Source organism: Heteronotia binoei, chromosome 13, assembly GCF_032191835.1.
Source record: "Heteronotia binoei isolate CCM8104 ecotype False Entrance Well chromosome 13, APGP_CSIRO_Hbin_v1, whole genome shotgun sequence".
Classification (NCBI taxonomy): Eukaryota; Metazoa; Chordata; class Lepidosauria; order Squamata; family Gekkonidae; genus Heteronotia; species Heteronotia binoei.
Window position 1 is genome coordinate 1852554 of NC_083235.1, and position 7733 is coordinate 1860286.

The following is a 7733-nucleotide window of genomic DNA, read 5'->3' on the forward strand; positions in this document are numbered from 1 at the left end:
GGTAAAATGAATTTGTACTCACAAGTCCGCAGATGACTTAGTCGAAGATTGACCTCAGCACAGCCTGCCCAAAGGATGTGTCACGCCGGGCACGAACGTCAAGAGCGTAGTGCGAGGCGAAGGTGGATGGGGACGACCAGACCGCGGCAGCGCAGATGTCCTCCATCGGAACGCCCTTACAGAAGGCTGTTGAGGTTGCGACAGCTCTGGTAGAGTGAGCTCGCAAGTGCTCAGGTACGGGCTGTTTAGCCAGTTCATAGCATAAAGATATCGTGGAGGTAATCCACTTGGAGAATCTTTGAGTTGAAATTTTGGTACCCTGATTATGGGTAGCATAAGAGACAAAGAGTCTATTGTCCTGTCGGAACTGTTTAGTCCTGTCAATGTAGAAGGCCAGAGCTCTGCGTACGTCCAGATGATGCAGAGTGCGTTGGGCCGTGTCTGTAGGGTTCTGGAAGAACGCAGGCAAGATAGACGGTTTCCCAAGGTGGAAAGGCGAAACGACCTTAGGTAAAAAGGCAGGATCAGGGCGCAGCACCACCTTGTCATGGTGAAAAATAGTGTACGGGGGGTCTGACCTGAAAGCGCAAATGTCGCTAGCTCGTTTGCCAGTGGTTACGGCAACCAAAAGGGCAGTCTTCCATGTCAAAAGGCTTAAGGAGATGGAACCCATTGGCTCAAATGGTGGCTTCATTAGCTGACTGAGGACCAAGGATAGGCTCCAAGCAGGTTGTATTTTGCGAATTGGAGGGTGAAGGTGGAAAATTCCCTTCAGGAAAGCCTTAGTAGCGGAGTGCGAGAATACAGTGGAGCCGTCGATGCGAGGATGGAATGCCGAAATAGCTGCCAAGTGCACTTTCAGAGAGGAGTGAGAGAGACCAGCTTTGGAGAGTGTCAGGGTGTAGGTTAGAATTTGATTAATATTTGCCGCCTCAGGTAGAAAGGAATGTAATGCTGCATACTTAGAGAAACGCTTCCACTTGAGGTTATAGGCCTTTCTAGTGGCTGGTTTCCTAGCATTGAGGATGATATGACGAACCTCCGGTGAGAAAGTTAGAAATTGATTCTCCATGCTGTAAGACGGAGGAGAGTAGGGTTGTGATGAAGAACCCTGCCCCTCTGTTGAGAGAGGAGGTCCTGAGTCTGCGGGAGGCGGAGAAAGAGTCCGTGAGACAGCAGAAGGAGAGTGGTAAACCACGGTTGACGTGGCCACCACGGAGTCACTAAGATGCAATTGGCATTGTCCGTCATGATCTTCTGCAATACTCTCGTGATGAGAGGAATTGGTGGAAACATGTACAACATTGGGCCTTTCCAGGATTGTAGGAAGGCGTCCCCTGCTGACAGAGGAGACTGCTGGCCGCGGGTGAAGAAGCGCGGGCACTGAGTGTTGTCTTGCGTTGCAAAGGCATCTACGTCCGGCGTACCGAACTCTCGAAACACGGGCAGGAGATAACGGCGGTTGATGGACCACTCGTGATCGTTGATAGGATGTCGACTCAGAGTGTCCGCTTGCGTATTTTGGATTCCAGGTAGATGCACTGCAGATAGGAAGATGCCGTGAGCAATGCTCCAGTGCCATAGGCTCAGGGCCCTCTTGCACAGTCTGATGGAAGCAGTGCCCCTCTGTCGGTTTATGTAGAAGACAGTTGCAACATTGTCTGAAGCTATTTGGACATGCTTGTTGTGGAGTGAGGGAAGAAAGGACCGCAGAGCCCTGTGGACTGCCATCAACTCCAGGCAATTTATGTGAAGGGAGCGTTCGTATTCTGTCCATTGGCCCTGAACGGTGAGGTGTCGCAAGTGGGCTCCCCATCCCCACTTCGACGCGTCCGTAGTGACAATCACCGAGGGAGGAGTCCGAGCAAAGGACATTCCCCTGAGAAGGTGATGTCGCACAGTCCACCATTTGAGAGATGGAAGGATGTGAGTCGGGATAGTGAGTAGAGTGAGCTGATGTTGACGCTGAGGATGAAAGGTCCTCACGAACCAAAGTTGAAGAGGGCGCATATGTAGTCTGGCGAACAGGAGCACAGAGGTGGTGGCGGCCATGAGGCCTAGCATTCTCTGAAAAGTAAAGGCTGTCTGGGAGCGATGAAGAATAATGTCCCTGGCCAGAGACATGATGTGTTGTGCTCTGTCTTCTGGTAGATATGCCTTGCATGACAGAGTTGAAAGATGAGCCCCTATAAATTGAATGGATTGAGTAGGTGTTAGGTTCGATTTGGAGGTGTTGACTTGAAGGCCCAGAGTGGCCAAGAGGGACAGTGTCGCAGAAACATCGGACTGGAGCTGTTCCTTGGAGCGTGAGACGACCAGCCAGTCGTCTATGTAGGGGTAAATGGAGATGCGCTGTTGTCTCAGAGTCGCTACTACTACAGCCATGCACTTGGTGAACACTCTCGGGGCTGTAGACAGTCCGAAGGGGAGAGCACGGAATTGGAAGTGTTGGTCCCCTATGGCGAATCTGAGAAATCTCCTGTGATGATGACTGATGGAGAGGTGAAAATATGCATCCTGGAGATCTATCGAAGCCATCCAAGCTTGACTTGGGAGCAACGGAAGGATGGATTGAAGTGTGACCATCCGAAATTTCTTGTGATGAATATGGTGATTGAGTTTTCTGAGATCTAGAATGGGACGCAGGCCCCCGTCTCTCTTCGGAACAAGGAAGTAGCAGGAGTAGAACCCTGTGCGATGGTAAGGGGGGGGACTGGTTCTATGGCCCCCTTGGCCAGCAAGGTTGCCACTTCCTGAAGAAGATGGGGTGATGGAGGAGTAGAGATGAACCTGCGGTGAGTTGGGGTCGAATTGAACTCTATTGAGTACCCGTTTAGAATGATTGAGAGTACCCAGGAGTCGGATGTTATGGCTTCCCAGTTGTGGAAGAACGGCTGAAGTCTGATGTCGGTGAGAAGGGGAGACGGAAGAGAAGCAGGAGAGTCAAAGAGACTGCTTGTTGGTGGGTGTTGTCTTCTTTGAGGTTTGAGGGCGAGCCCTTTGTTGGAATGGCTGCTTATTTAGAGAAGGCTTGCGCTTCCAAGGCTCATTTTGACGAGGAGATCTGGACCGTTTGAAGTAGTTGGGCCTCCAGGGCCTCTGCTTGGAAAAGGATTGTGGCTGGGTGACTCCTAGCCGCTTTGCTCGTTTCCTGCTATCATCGACATTGGTGAGAATGTCATCCGTAGTAGCATTAAATAGTCCCAGACCATCAAATGGTAAGTCCTCAATTTTGAATTTGATATCAGGCTGTAGGGACGAGGATCTGAGCCATGCGTGTCTACGCAGGGCGATGGCTGAAGCTAATGCCTTAGAGGAGCATTGGGCTGCGTGACGGGCAGTATTTATCTGCTGTTTGCGCACTCTAGAAAGTTCTTGCAGGGCATGATTGGCTTGCTTCTGGGCAGCTTCCGGTAGGGCGGTGACCAAAGAACTCAGCTGTGATGTAAGATTGTAGGCGTAAGCGGAAAAATATGCCATGTAGTTATGGATCTTGGTAGTCGCAGTAGTGAGGGAGTAAATTTTTCTCCCAATGGTATCTAGTTTTTTACCTTCCTTCTCAGGAGGAACATGGTGCCTAGTTTGTTTTGATTTAGAGGAAGAGTGGACGATCATAGAGTTGGGAGCTGGGTGACTGAAGAGGAACTTTGACTCAGGTGCATGCACTTTGTATAGCGCCTCAACTCTTTTGGACGTCGGAGGGACAGATGCCGGCTTGTCCCAGGCTTCCTTTAGGGTTTCCAAATGGACTGGGAGCATAGGGAAAGAAGATCCTGTAGGGAGGTCTGCATTAACGAGGTCATAGACCACGTCAGATACTCTAGTGATGTCAGAAGTTAGCTTCACGTTAAGAGATGTAGCCATGTTGGATAGAAGGTCAAGATATGACTTGGGACCCTCGGAAGGAGATAGGTCTGCCGGCTTGGCTATGTCGGAATCAGGAGAATGGAGGTTAGAAGCTGAAGAACTGGATGATACGGATTGTTCAGCCTCCGAGTCATCTACGGTGTCAAGCTCTGGAGTCTTTCGGATCTGCTCGGGTGCCGGAAGCTCCAGTGGAGGCGGATCTGCCGGCTTGATAGGTGACAACGGTTTAGGCCTGGGGTCACGTTGCTGATGAGGAGACTGGTCTCGGTACTGATGAGGAGACTGGTCTCGGTACCGAGGGCGGTCGCGCTCGCGGGAGTAATCCCTATAATAAGCTCGTTCTCGGTGTCTGGAGCTTTCCCGGGTCCTAAAGTCGTCTCTGGTCCGATGTCTGTAGGAGTCGTAAGAGGGCGATCTATAGTATCTGTGGTATCTGCGAGGAGATGGGGATCTAGATCTCGAAGGTGAATAATAATAGTAGCGGTCTCTGCGTGCACTTCGGGATCTATCCTGTCGGAGCCAAGGAGGGTCTCTCGGGGATCTATCCTGTCGGAGCCGAGAAGGGTCTCTCGGGGATCTATCCTGTCGGAGCCGAGAAGGGTCTCTCGGGGTCGAGGGGTTCCTCACTAATTCCGGTGAGGTGATCGGTCTAAGCGGTGAAGTGATCGGATGTAGAGTGGGGAGCTCACGGAAGCGTTCCTGGAGAGGAATCGGATGCTGGCTCTTGGTCGAAGTCAGGGACTCGGTACCTAGGATTTGGTCTGGAGGTGACTCGTGCACCGATGGTGATCTAGAATCTATGCGTACAATTTCCAGTGGCGTGATGGCCGGAGTCGAGGAGGATGTCAAGGCCGAGGCGACAGCCGTCGAAGCCGAGGCGCCAGCCGTCATGGAAGGTCGAGGCGTAGGTGGCCTAAATATAGGAGGCCTAATTATGACGACGGGTTCAAGAGGTGGTCGAATCGCGCCGTCAGGTTCGAGAGTCTTATGAGCCAATTTTTGCTTCTTGGGCGTCTTCGAATTCGAGGAGTCCTTCGGAGTCGAAGTCGAAGGGTCCCTCGGGATCGACTCGGTGCGATGCCGTTTCTTGGAGTCGTCAGACTTCTTGTGGTGTTTACCGGATTTATGCTTGCTGGGAATCTGAGCCACGGAAGCAACCGGCTGAGTCGTTCCCTGTAGGAGTAGGGAAGACGGCGATGATTGCGAGGTCGCGGCCTGCGCCATATTGGGGTGTAGGGAAGACTCTAGCAGATGGCTTCTGAGTCTTGCCGCGCGGTTTTTTCTCGCCTGCTTGCCGAACTGGCTGCAGTGCGCACACGAGTCAGTACGGTGAGCCTCCCCGAGGCAGAAAAGGCAGAGAGAATGCCCGTCAGTAGATGGAAGTTTTGCCGAACAGCGAGCGCACTTCTTAAAGGTAATTTTTTCTCTTCCCTTCCCTTCCATCCGCCCGGAAATAGAGGGGGGGGGGGAAGAGGGGCCGAAAAGAAGTAAAGAGAAAGTTTTTTTTTTTTTTTTAATGATACCAGAATGAAGAGAAGAGGAATCGAAGAAGAAGAACGTAGATCAGGAACGGGTAGATCAGAGAGGACTGCAATGAAGCGGGAGATCAGCGAGATAGGTGTTTTCCGGACGGCGGTAAAGAAGAAACTGAGTGGGTTGGCCGCCTCCCCCTCGTCTGGGCATGCGCAGTCGCTGCCCCCTCCCCGGGACGAGGGGAAAGGCGCACCAAAAATAACGCTTTAGGATTGCTTTGAATTCTCCGAGATGGGCTCGATCCTGCGGATAAACCCATATGTGGGACTGCACAGAGACCACGATGAAGATCATAAGAGAAGCCATGTTGGATCAGGCCAATGGCTCATCCAATCCAACACTCTGTGTCACATAAGAACATAAGAGAAGACATGTTGGATCAGGCCAAGGGCCCATCCAGTCCAACACTCTGTGTCATAGAAGAACATAAGAGAAGCCATGTTGAATCAGGCCAGTGGCCCATCCAGTCCAACACTCTGTGTCACAGAAGAACATAAGAGAAGCCCTGTTGGATCAGGCCAATGGCCCACCCAGTCCAACACTCTGTGTCACATAAGAACATAAGAGAAGCCCCGTTGGATCAGGCCAATGGCCCCTCCAGTCCAACACTCTGTGTCACATAACAACATAAGAGAAGCCCTGTTAGATCAGGCCAATGGCCCCTCCAGTCCAACACTCTGTGTCACGTAACAACATAAGAGAAGCCCTGTTGGATCAGGCCAATGGCCCCTCCAGTCCAACACTCTGTGTCATATAAGAACATAAGAGAAGCCCTGTTGGATCAGGCCAATGGCCCCTCCAGTCCAACACTCTGTGTCACAGAAGAACATAAGTGAAGCCATGTTGCATCAGGCCAATGGCCCATCCAGTCCAACACTCTGTGTCACACAGTGGCCAAAAAACCAGGTGCCATCAGGAGGTCCATCAGTGCTTCCAGGATACTAGAAGGCCTCCCACTGTTGCCCGCCCCCCCAAGCATCAAGAGTACAGAGCATCACTGCCCCAGACAGAGAGTTACATCAATAAGCTGTGGCTAATAGCCACTGATGGACCTCTGCGCCATATGCTTATCCAATCCCCTCTTGAAGCTGTCTATGCCTGTAGCCGTCACCACCTCCTGTGGCAGTGAATTCCACGTTAGTCACCCTTTGGGTGAAGAAGGACTTCCTTTTATCAGTTCTAGCCCAACTGCTCAGCAATTTCATGGAATGCCCACGAGTTCTTGTATTGTGAGAAAGGAAGAAAAGTACTTCTTTCTCTACCTTCTGTATCCCATGCATATTCTTGTAAACCTCTATCATGTCACCCCGCAGTCGACATTTCTCCAAGCTAAAGAGCCCCAAGCATTTTAACCTTTCTTCATAGGGAAAGTGTTCCAGCCCTTCAATCATTCTAGTTGCCCTTTTCTGGACTTTTTCCAATGCTATAATATCCTTTTTGAGGTGCAGCGACCAGAACTGCACACAGTACTCCAAATGAGACCGCACCATCGATTTATACAGGGGGATTATGATATTGGCTGATTTGTTTTCAATCCCCTTCCTAATAATTCCCAGCATGGCGTTGGCCTTTTTTATTGCAATCGCACACTGTCTTGACATTTTCAGTGAGTTATCTACAAAGACCCCAAGATCTCTCTCTTGCTCAGTCTCTGCCAGTTCACACCCCATCAACTTGTATTTGTTGCTGGGATTTTAAGAAGAACCCTGAAAGCTCTTGGAGACTTGGCTACATCAGTGGGGTGTGGCCTAATATGCAAAGCAGTTTCTGCTACAAAAAAGCCCTGCAGTGATGTGCTTTCAAGGGCAGCTTGGGGGACGGCAGGAAGGCTGCCAGGAGGGGCTGGAGAGCTGCCCTGTCTTTCCATCAACACCCTCACCAGATTCTCCATATTTCTCTGGGGCTGCCCTCTCCAGTGCTTTTTTTGTAGCAGGAACTCCTTTGCCTATTAGGCCACACCCCCTGATGTAGCCAATCCCCCTGGAGCTTACAGTAGGCCCTCTGCTAAGAGCCCTGTAAGCTCCAGGAGGATTGGCTACAGCTACATCAGGTGGGTGTGTGGCCTAATAGGCCCTCTCTAACCCGCATACAGCACCAAGAGGGAATTAGTGTGCCTAAAGAGCAGAGGTCCATCAGTGGCTCTAAGCCACAAGGTATGGATGCAACACTCTTGTCTTCGGCAATGGGGCTCTGTTCTGCCTTCTTGGTATTTTGGGGGCAGCAGTGGGAGGGCTTCTGGCCCCACTGATGGACCTCCTGATGGCAACTGGGGTTTTTCGGCTACTGTGTGACACAGAGTGTTGGACTGGATAGGCCACTGACCTGATCCAACA

At 51.2% G+C, this 7733-nt stretch overlaps 1 protein-coding gene across 2 annotated transcripts in view; it reads right to left on the reverse strand.

Moving 5' to 3' along the window:
• RAD23A (RAD23 homolog A, nucleotide excision repair protein) overlaps positions 1-7733 on the reverse strand; it is a 30277-nt gene that overhangs the window by 2177 nt on the left and 20367 nt on the right. The gene's annotated exons all lie outside the window — the stretch shown is intronic.